The sequence below is a fragment of the Protopterus annectens genome, chromosome 8.part0 (genome assembly GCF_019279795.1).
Source record: "Protopterus annectens isolate FY-2018-M chromosome 8.part0, PAN1.0, whole genome shotgun sequence".
In the NCBI taxonomy this organism is placed as follows: Eukaryota; Metazoa; Chordata; order Ceratodontiformes; family Protopteridae; genus Protopterus; species Protopterus annectens.
In genome coordinates, this window is record NC_056741.1 from 1,368,870,192 (window position 1) to 1,368,882,419 (window position 12,228).

The 12,228-nt window shown below is 39.8% G+C and overlaps 1 long non-coding RNA gene across 1 annotated transcript in view; it reads left to right on the forward strand.

Moving 5' to 3' along the window:
- LOC122809437 overlaps positions 1-11,956 on the forward strand; it is a 170,234-nt gene extending 158,278 nt beyond the window's left edge. Inside the window, exon 4 of the long non-coding RNA XR_006365902.1 lies at positions 9,141-11,956. This is a non-coding gene — a long non-coding RNA (uncharacterized LOC122809437). The remainder of the gene's footprint in view (positions 1-9,140) is intronic.
- Positions 11,957-12,228: the final 272 nt, after the last annotated feature.

Here is a 12,228-nt window from a genome sequence, read left to right on the forward strand (position 1 = left end):
GTCTGTGTGTGAGACTGTGTGTGTCTGTGTGTGAAACTGTGTGTGTGTGTCTGTCTGTGTGTGAGACTGTGTGTGTGTGTGTCTGTCTGTGTGTGAGACTGTGTGTGTGTGTGTCTGTCTGTGTGTCTGTCTGTGTGCCTGTCTGTGTGTGAGACTGTGTGTGTGCACCTCTATGGGTGTGTGTGAGTGCGCACCACAGTGCAACATACGCTTATTGTGTATAGGTAGGCCCAAAATACTTCTGAGATATCTGGAAGAGGCTGGAAGACTTTTTTCTGGTTTAACTGGGAGGTTGACAGTGACAGTCTATGATTTAGACATATTTTGTTTTCAGAGAGAGACAGGCATTAAGTGTGTTTAAAGGGAAATATTTTTGTTTCTTTTGTCTTTTTCTTTAAATGAGGGTTTTACATCAAGGAACATCAGTGCATGCCTCTTGCAAAATGTGATTAAACAAAACAAATAATAGCATACAAAACCCTTTGACGAACCTCACAACTGTCCCTATTTTGGACGAATGTTCCTATTTTCAGGCCTGATTTACCCCTGCATAGGATGTCCCAATATTTATAGATATGCCCCTATTTTCAGGCTTTACCCGCTCGCACAATTTTATGAATCCCCTTCCCATGTGATTTTTTAAGCTGTCAAGTACACAGAAAACCATACTACATTGCCAACATTACTAGTGACAACAATAATTTAAAGAAAGAAGATACACACATTTTGCCAGCCCTTTTTCTGAAATAAAAATGCTTGTTTTTACCAGGATGTGGAGTGGTGATTCATCACTGAGACAAAGCAGAAATTCCCTAAGACTCCAAGAGCAGAATAAGTTATTTCTTACATTTATTTCATTGAATTGCACTTCTTAATTCTTATTGTGCTATGCAGTTAATCTACTACATTTTGCACTATTCTAAAGCTTTTTTTACTGTTTCACTGCATGTACTGTTTTATACTGTTTTAACTGTATTTTTCATTGCTAGTGTTTCATTACTGCAATTGCATTTTTACTGAATTACTTAATTGTAAACTGTTTTTTCATACTGAAAGTTGTATTTTCTGTTTGTGAGTGCTCTATCTGTGCTTTTCTGTGCATTTTTAGTGAAGTTTCTGTGTTCTAGTCAGGTAGCATAGTCTGGATAGTGCCTGCTGTTATCCAGGCCTGGTTTTTGTTTGTTGAGTTTCCTGTGTTTCTGGCAGCCATCTTCTGCTGATAAAGAACACAAAGCTAATCAGAGGAGGGGTACTGACCACAACTCTGATCTGTGATATATAACAAATATCCTTTTTTTTGCTTATTTTTACTAGTTCTTCCTTATTCTAGATATTTATAGCACTTTTTATTATTTACTGCATACTTTTTACTGCATTTTATTGCTAAAAACTAATCTGCACAGTTGTACTAAAATTGTCTGCCTTACAGGGTCTGATAAATAAGGTTTTTACTGTCACATTGTTTATAAATCTTTACTAGCTAGTTTCACTGTGTGTAAGGTATTAACTGGAAATTTTCTCCATTTGTTAAAAAACTGTTTGTTCTGATTTCCTGCCAAGGAGTGTATCATATAACTGATTTGTTTACAGGTAAAAGCATTCTCTAGAGTCTCCTTGCTCCTTTATCTGTTTAAAATTTTCATTTAGTGGCTCGCTGCTGTTTTTCTGCTGTGATAAACATTTCTGTAGTGTTTTCTGCCTAAAATAGTGTAGCTAGTAGCTGTAATACTTTCCCTCCATCCCTCCGCATTGGTGTCTTGTTCTTCTTATACTTGGTGGCTTTACAGTTGCCCGCTCCCACTGTAAATTTGATCTAGGACACTCCTCCCAGTCTAGTGTCATTAGCTCATTCTACCTAATACAGAGAGAACATTTGAGAAGGCCAACCCACTTAGGTTCTTAACCTTGAACTATCTTCTGTTTCTCCTTTCTCCCTTTCCACTTTACTAATAAAAAAAAAAAAAAAAAAAAAAAAAGCTTTTCTAGAATCTCATTGTGTTCTGTGTGCTTCTCAGTTGATAAGTATATTTTGGCACTTTTTAACTGTTCACAGTTGAATAAAACAATAATTGAATTCAGTTCATAATACAGCTTGAATAAATTGCATTTATTTAAACTGTATTTGCTTTAATATTGCTACACATTCGAGTGAACTAGCTTGCACTGCACTCGAATTGTTTTTAGTGCTGTTTTAGCTGCTTTTCTGTAAAAAAAAAAATTCTAAGCTTGTTTCCTGTCTTTCCTGTAACTAGTCTAATCCAGATACAGATTTGCTGTATCCAGGACTGTTTGTAAGCTTCTGAGCAGTGCCAAAGTCTGCTCTTCAATTTTTCCCTTAGATCTGCTAGTTCTCTCCTCTCCTGCACTTTTACTAGCTTATTAGTCTAGCACTTTAATAGACTTCATGTAGAAATTATTGTAGCATAGTATTGCTACCAGCACTAAATGTTCTACAAGGAAATCATTCCAGTACTTATTATTAATGCCCACCCCTTCAGGCATGTCTAAAGTTCAGTTCCCTGTGCTTTCTCCTATTAACCTGGTGAACTTGGGCATCCTGAGGCAACGTAGCAACTGCCTCATGTACACTGACAACCCTCTCCTCTTACCTCCCAGCACTCAGACTTGTGAGAGATGCACTTATATATCCAAATTGGAAGCCATGCAAGCCAAGACTGGAATAGCTGGTCAAGAGGAGAAGGTCAACACTTGCACCACACCACATGGAACACATAGCCCTCCAGAACACACCAGCACTGCCTTCACATAAAAACACAAACCACACACCCTCCTTCATGGAGGCTCTCAATAAAAATCTACCTAAAAGCAGAGACCTCCAAGGCAGAAATGCACTTGACCATCACAACAAAACACTAATCATGAGAGACATAACTCTCCTAAACAATGTGCCACTCAACCAAACCCCCTAAGGTAAAACAGCATGCCCAACACACTAGTCATAGGTGACTCAATAATGAGGCACACCGATGTCCCACTCACTAGGTTGAATAAGGAGAAGGTAACAGTCAGCTGCCTGTCAGGTGCCAGGATCCACCACATAACGCACGCACTCAGGTCCCTCAACAACAGGTACAAATATGACTCTGTCATTGTACATGTGGGTGTGAATGACCTGAGTCAGACCTCCCTGAACTACATGAAAAGAGACATGGAGAAGCTCTCAGATTATGTAGCCCAGGTGGGTATGACCCTAGCCCTGAGCAGCATCTTACCATCACCCAGAATGATACCACAGTACAAGCAGAAAATGATTGATTTCAACAATTGTTAAGTTTCTGGTGTCATTCTAAGGGGATCCAGTATCTGTCTGCCTGGGATGACATGATTGACAGACCTCGATGCTTTGCCAGAGATGGCCTGCATCTGTCACCCCTGGGCTTCCAGATACTGGCCAAGGCTCTTGCCACCCCATAGTGGCTTTTTAGGTGGTTTTCCAAAGACCAAATTACCACCATAACAGCTACAAACAAATGCAATCTGAGGGTCATGCTGCTCAATGCTAGAAGTCTAAATCTCAAAATGCACTTGCTTGAAGCACTCCTTAAAATGGAGAACATTGACATTTGTGCTGTAACAGAGACCTGGTTCAAAGCAGCAGAAAGCACCCCTGCACTACCAGGCTATAACTCATTCCACACCTTTTGGCCCCAGAACTTGGACCGAAGCTCCAAAGGCGGTGGTGTTTCCATATTCATAAAGGATGTACACACCTCCAGACTGGTAGCCCAATATAACGCATCAGAGATACTTCAGGTGCAGCTAACATTGTGTAAGATAGTGATTCAGGTCATAGCCTGTTATAGGTCCCTAACATTGGCCCAAGACTCACACTCCATGTTCCTAAGCAGCCTGGAGAATATTAGGGTCCAAAAAACTCAAAAAGCCAAACCACAAATTCTTCAGAATACACCACGAAACACTCAGAGAAAGGACACAGAAGTGGCATTAATCCATCTTTATTCAGTCTGTCCTGGTACCTCAGCTGTTCGCCTTCAATGGGACACATTCAAACATTTTCATTGTTCTTTTATATATGCATCAATCAATTAATTAAACAATTAATTATATCAAACATTTTTAACTCATTCAACACTAAACATTATTTTACAAAAACTTCAAATATAATATTCTTTTTCTTTTTTTCATTTTTTCATCACTTTAAAGAATAAATTATTTCATTTTGAGCAAAATTTCTTATATATGTATTACAAAAATACAAACTTTGAAATAAATACTCCATTATATTCAAAATTACAATATTAATAAATTTCATCAATTTTATAAATTCCTTTCACTTAGAAATACAATGTAATGCCCTGTAAATCACTTTTTACTGAATTTAATTCAAACATTATAAAATTTCTTATACATGATTTTAAATTTAAATTCACAATTCTTAACAAATACTTTATAATGTTCAAAATTATGACTACAATAAATTTCATTAACTTTCCAAATTCATTCCCTTAGGAAATAAAGTGTGATACCCTATAATCATTCTCTGTTCAAGCTTATTCAAAGCTACTTTAAAATTCCCTTTACACAAATGGGGCCTAGCAAGTACACTAAATCTAAAACTGTCATTTTTATAGTAGCTGTAATACTTTCCCTCCATCCCTATAACTCATTCCACACCTTTTGGCCCCAGAACTTGGACCGAAGCTCCAAAGGCAGTGGTGTTTCCATATTCATAAAGGATGTACACACCTCCAGACTGGTAGCCCAATATAACGCATCAGAGATACTTCAGGTGCAGCTAACATTGGGTAAGATAGCGATTCAGATCATAGCCTGTTATAGGTCCCTAACATTGGCCAAAGACTCACACTCCATGTTCCTAAGCAGCCTGGAGAATATTAGGGTCCAACCTAACACTCATACTGGGTGACTTCAACTACCCCTCCATTAACTGGGAAAACTACTCATGTACCAATACACTTGCTCAACGTTTCCTCGATTTCATTAATTGCAATGCCCTGGACCCGCCTGTTCTTACTCCCACTAGAGGTAGGAACATCCTTGACCTGGTCATTACTAACATGGGTGATCATTGCTCTACAAAAATAGTCAACTCCTTCCTGGTTAGATCCAAACACAAACTAATCACCTTGGAAATCCACATTCCTCCCACCCCCTCCCACTAGAGGTAGCAACATCCTTGACCTGGTCATTACTAACATAGGTGACCATTGCTCTACAAAAATAGTCAACTCCTTCCTGGTTAGATCCAACCACAAACTAATCACCTTGGAAATCCACATGCCTCCCACCCCCCACCCCCTGCAAAGGTAACCACCATGAAAAACTTCTCCAAAGCAAACTTTGGGTTCCTAAAAACAGAGAATCCACATTCCTCCCATCCCCCACCCCCTGCAAAGGTAACCACCATGAAAAACTTCTCCAAAGCAAACTTTGGGTTCCTAAAAACAGAGGTGGCTAACTTCACGGCACCCATGCAAAAGGAGAATATTTGCATGACTGCTAAATCATACACCAGTGCACTGTATGAACACGTACATAAATGCATGGATCTCACCATACCCAATAGAACCAAGACACTCTCCTCCAAAAAAAAAAGGAAGCCATTCTGGTGGTCCCCTGCCATAAACAAACTCTACAACAGAAGGAGGAAACTGATGCGGAATAAGGTGAAGTCCCAAGAATGGAAAAACTCCCTTATCATCCTCAACAAAAAGTTGAGCTCCCTCATCAAATCCTCTAAAGCTAGATATGAAAATAGAATTGCAGCAGATAGTAAAGACAACCACAAGACCTTCTATACTTATGTAAAGAATCTCCATGGCAATACCCAGATTTGCTCTGAGCTACTGCACAATGGTACATCCTATAGCGAGCCAACTGATATTGCCAATATACTGGCTGACAGATTCAATGCCAAATTTACCCCTGCCCCCCCCCCCCAAAGGACCAATCACAATACCAGTAGATTGCCAGGTACCCAGTATTACTGCTGCACAGGTTAAAACAGCACTGTTCAAGGCCAAGAATACAGCTTCTATGGGACCTGACAATATCCCTGGCTGTGTTCTACATGAACTACAGAGTGAATTGGCACCTCACCTGTGTGCCCTGTTTAACCACAGCCTCACCTCAGGCTTTGTCCCTACCGAATGATGCACTGCTACAGTCATCCTTCTCCACAAAGGAGGAGTGACTACAGACCCTGGGAACTATCACCCCATTAGCCTGACGAGTCTGATATGCAAAGCTATGGAATGCATCATCATGGGCCTAATAAACAAGGATATAGGGAATCTTCAAACTCTGGATCTCACACAGTTTGGTTTTGTGAAGGGTAGGTCATGCCTGCTCAACCTGGTTGACTTCTTTGAGTCAGTCACCAGAGCTGTGGATGAAGGCAAGATGGTTCATACAGCCTACCTTGATCTGGCCAAGGGCTTTGATATCATTCCCCACTCAGGAATCATAGAAAAACTCACTAAGCTAGGCATCAACCCCTATTCACTAGATGGGTTGCAAACTGGCTCACAGATAGAACCCACAGTGTGAAAGTAGCTGACTCCAAGTCAGACTGCTGACCAGTCATGAGTGGAGTCCCACAGGGTTCACTCCTGGGTCCCCTCCTATTTAGTATCTACTCTGAAGTCTAGGCCAACACGAAGGGACTCTGGCTGACAAAGTTCGCAGATGATTGCAAGTTGAGAGCTATTATTAGCTCCCCAAGTGATGCTGACATCCTACAGAAAGGCCTCACTGAGACCAACGACTGATGTCAGAACCATGGCCTTAAGCTCAATGCCAAAAAAAGTGTCGCCATCCCCTTTGGGAAAAAAACAGTTCCCATGAATTACCACACTGATGGTAGTCCACTAAACAGAGAAAGCATTATAAGAGATCTGGGAACACAGGTTGACAGCAACCTCTCTTTTGACCACCACATTGCCACTGTGGTCTGAAAGTCCCCCTATATGGCACATCTCATTACTAAGGGTTTTGTATTCAAGAAGAAAGTGGTCATTGTCTTCCTCTACTCTTCCCGTATTAGGCCATTCATCGAGTACAATGTCCCATCTGGCATGTACCTCACTAGACACCTGCAACAACTGAAGAGGCCACAAAAGTACCTCACAAAGATGATCCTAGGCCTTAAACACTTGTCCTACATGGACAGACTCAAAAAGCTCCAAGTATTCTCTGTCTCATATCACCTACTTTGAAGCGATCTCTGCTTGACTTACAAAGCCATGTCTGACCCAGCTCTGTTAGAAATGCTACATCTAAAGAAATCCCAATCCCTCCGCACCAATCTCTGCTTGACTTACAAAGCCATGCCTGACCCAGCTCTGTTAGAAATGCTACAGCTAAAGAAATCCCAATCCCTCCACACCACATGCTCCAGAGACCTCAACCTCATTACAACAATCAACAGAACATACTGGAGGGACAGGTTCATAACCCAGAGACTGCCCATGCTATGAAATAGACTTCCCATACATGTCAAACAGAGCACCTCACTGGCTCTTTTCAAAAGAAATCTTGAGTGGATGGGAAATAGAAAATTCACCCTGGGGATCACTCCAGTGGCTCTACTCGACAGATCACTGGGAACTAAGGTCGGGCAGCACTATGCCAGGGTAATTCTTTGGGCTAGGCTTGTAAAAGCTCCAGGGCCATTAGCCTAGTACATAGCTATGAACCTATAAAATAAATGACCTTGTGTGGTAGAATTTTGCAATGTAGTTAATGTCTGCAGATTATACACTGTCACTTTGATAATGTGCTTATATTTTCCATAATTTTTATCATTGCCTATTTTGTAAACATGTACTTCTAAGTAGTATCGCACAGTCATACTGGAAGTGGGAAGATTTAAGTGCTATTTGGTATTCAAATTTTATAATAGTTAGGTATCCAGATTTTTAGTTGTACATTCTTACTTTTAGGTGGAGAGGAATAGACTTTGCTGAATGCATAACACAGATGTTGCATTTGTACAGTAAGATCATTAGGAAGGAACAATGATGGACGACACAGTAATTTAAATATAATTTATGGACAACAAAACCAAGTAAGATAACAGCTTTCAAAAGGAAAAGTCAAGAAATCACAGCTTAACAGGAAGGTGAAGGAGGGACTATTAAAGGGGAAAAGCAAAAACGTTTCTTCATATTCAGAGATGTTGGCGGGCTCAGCAGTAGGATTTAACAAAAGCAGTGTAGGTTTAGATAAATGAAATAATGGTGAAATAGATAAGCTTCTTAAAAAGAACCTGAATGTAAACCACAAGATGAGTCTGGAAACTGCAGTGGGAGAGAACAGGAGTAGGGTGGTAGCAGCCATATAGCCAAGATCATTGCTGGGACACTGTAGATGTAGAATGGGACAAAACTATGGAGCAGGATTATGTCACTAGTCTTTATGGGACACTGCGGATGTAGAATGGGAAAAAAGTATGGAGCAGGACTGTGTCACTGCAGATGTAGAATGGGAAGAAAGTATGGAGCAGAATTGCATCACTAGTCTTTATGGGATGCTGTGGATGTAAAATGGGAAGAAAGTATGGAGCAGGACAGTGTCACTATGGGACACTGCAGATGTAGAATGGGAAGAAAGTATGGAGCAGGACTGTGTCACTATGGGACACTGCAGATGTAGAATGGGAAGAAAGTATGGAGCAGAATTGCGTCACTAGTCTTTATGGGATACTGTGGATGTAAAATGGGAAGAAAGTATGGAGCAGGATTGTGTCACTAGTCTTTATGGGACACTGCGGATGTAAAATGGGAAGAAAGTATGGAGCAGGATTGCATCACTAGTCTTTATGGGACACTGTGGATGTACAATGGAAAGAAAGTATGGAGCAGGATTGTGTCACTAGTCTTTATGGGACACTCTGGATGTAAAATGGGAAGAAAGTATGGAGCAGGATTGTGTCACTAGTCTTTATGTCTCAGTGTTGCATTTTAAGGTTTCATTTTTAGAGAAGTCAAGACGTATGGTGGCTGTATTTAGAATCGAGTACTGAACATTTGAGATGCCTCTCATAGCTTATTGCACTACAGGAGTGTATACACTGAATGCTATTGTAATTTCAGAAAAAAAAAACTTTTTACTAATTCTGAGTGTTTTCTTTTCAGATATCTGTTTTTGGATGGGATCACTCTTGAAGACTGCCAACACTACCACGCCAAAACATGCACTTTGTGCCTATCTTTAACTTGTACAGAAAAGGCTGTCATTTCTTTATGTAATAATGCTTTTGGAACACTGTGGGATGGAGATGGTGGCAGCTTTTAATAATCATAATGAATTTCTTGTATTTAACTTCAATCTGTAGAACATAGTCATGTAGAACAAGATTCAGATCAGATAATAAATTGTAAGGGGACAAGGTGGCAGAATACGACTGTACAGTATGGTGAGATAGGAAGTAAGAGCTTGCATATCTCTAGTTAACTGTATGTTAACACAAGCCAGAGAACATCTACTTCTCTGATGTCTTACCTTTAACCAGATCATTACACAAGGACTATGGCTTGGCTTACCCAAGACAAATGTACACTTGCTATGTTTTTATTAATATTCTTAGTATTGATTTTTCATGGGCATATGGAAAATGGGCAGCTGCAGTCACTTCCATCACTCAAGGGATTCAGCCTGCAAGAGTTACCAAAACTATTGGAGTCACTGGGCAAAAGGGGAAAAGTACCCCAAGTCAGGGCTTTGCCTAATCAATGTTTTTACTTATCTGTGTTTAATATTTTCCAACAATAAATCAGATGGGAGAGTATTATGCATCCCAGTCAAAGATGACAGTCATCATGACAGACAGACTCTATGATATTTCTATTACAGCTGGGTTGACAATTCAGCAGTATTTACAGCATTGTTATCACATTTTACAGTTACAAATCAGATGCCTGACTGAAGTTATAACCCTACATTTCAAAATGTGCAAGAGGGTAGAACATGTGACATGTCTTAAAGTATAGCACTTAGGTTAGCATTGCACCTCTGTTTCCATTTTAACATGACTACATATTTGAATGCCTTGTGTTAGTGTGACCTGGGGCATATTAACCCAAAAATCAAATGCTTCCATAATCATTTCAAGAGGGGCAGATTTGGTACATGTCTGTGTCCTCATTCACTCTCCATCCCCACCAACTCGTAATTACCCAATTACAGCCTGCTATCATTTAAATATACAGGATAGTACAGGAGAAAGATGTGTGCTCACACCTATCTCATGTTGCTGATGTGGTTTTGAAGTGAAATGGAAAAAACATTGCTTCCTGTTTATGAACTCCCTGTGTTTGAGTGGGAAGTAACTTTAACACTTCATTTTTTTTTGGAGTTTAGATGCACTACCATTTGAACTAGCCCTCCTTTTCTTAAAGACAGGCTTTACTTAGTTTGTATATAGTTTTCTATTAATTTTGATGGTTTGCAAAGTTTTAAAACAGGGCAAAGAATATTGACCAGTTTGTTTTTCCGCATTATACTCTTTGAGATTTTTCTATTATAGAAAAAATATATATAAGCATCTTCCACCTATACAATGGTGCTATTTACCTAAAACTCTAAAACTACAGTTAAACATGACCTTTTTGTTCCTCGTTTACTTTTTCTCAACCAGGCAGATTTAAATTAAATAGCAATGGGTGATGTGTGGCTTAACCAGTTTGCATTAGAAGTGAATCATTTCAATAATTCAGTCAAGAAAATATTTCAAGAGGTAGTATACATTGAATGCAATGCGTACTTGTACAGCGATCACCAAGTGCATAAACATTGTTTTCAGGTGATACTGCTGATGGAGAAGTCCCCTTGCTTTGCAGCAACTTCAGAGCTGATAAGAGTAAGTAAGGAGGCACAGAGGGTAAAACTCTCTGCAATGTGGTGTGGAGGTTTTGTTCCCCTTGCAAATGTAGGATCCTTATTCTTTTTTCTGAATTCAAGTGAAATTTGGAATCTTAATATTCATGATTATGACAGAGCCAGAATAAGAAAACATATCTGAATTAACAGGCATTTGTCCTACCCCATTAGTATTTTGCTCCTGAGCTTAGCACAATACAAAACTGCTATGAACACTGTTGCTCTCCATTGTTTTTTTCCATGGTTCACGGTTCTAGCCTTATTTCTACATTCCATCCTACTTCACCCCATCAAACATGACAGTTAACAAAGCAGTAAACATACACTTACAAAGAATTACTACTCTATGTCTCACTCTCTGCAGTTATTCCCACTCATAGTACGATGAGCAGTATGTCACAAAGAAAAATGCTTTCTAACCCACTCATGGCAATATCCTCAAAACTACAATGACCAGACCCTGGCAGATAATACTACTCTTAACCTTGTTCATGCCAGCAAACCATTGTCCTCATTGCAGGTAAGTCACCAGATACACCACTGCTATCTTAGCCATTGCACACTTTCTCCCAGTATGGAATGACCACTAACAAGTGCCCATCTATACTTCCAAATGCACCTGTTACCTTCTGTTTGTCTACCCCCTTATCATCTACATTGCATTGGCTTTCATTCACCGGACACTGTCTGGTGCCTGGCAAAGAACAATATTCTCAGTGTCACTAATGCTTTGTATTTATTATACTCTTCCTACCACAACTGCCAGTAGGACAGTGACCAATACATAAGACTGGAGGATGTGTTCCATCCCATACCCATGACACCATCACCATAATCATACAGACTTGTTTCCATTACCAGACACAGAAAACTACTGCTGACCTTAACCATGATAATGTGATCCCACCACCAAATATGTTAATATCCCAAGGAGTAATATGCAGCTGTACATAAAAACCTTCCCACCACCCCATCTCTGACATCTTCACCTTAATTACACAGAAAAGTGTACCAGATACAGAAAACTCCTATTACTCTTGTCCAAGATAATCTAATCACATTGTCAAAGTGTTCTCTTTCCAGGTCAATGATTTGTAACAAAACACAGAAACTTGCTTTCCCCCTGCCTGTGACATCTTTATTACACTCTCAACCTTTGATCTACCACCAGGGTGCTGATAGGTACCATGCATATAAATATACTCTGCAGTCATAACATTCTTATCACATACTCACACACAGACACAGACAGACAGACAGACACACACACACACACACACACACACACACACACACACACACACACACACACACACACAAACACAAAGAAAGATAGAGCTGGGA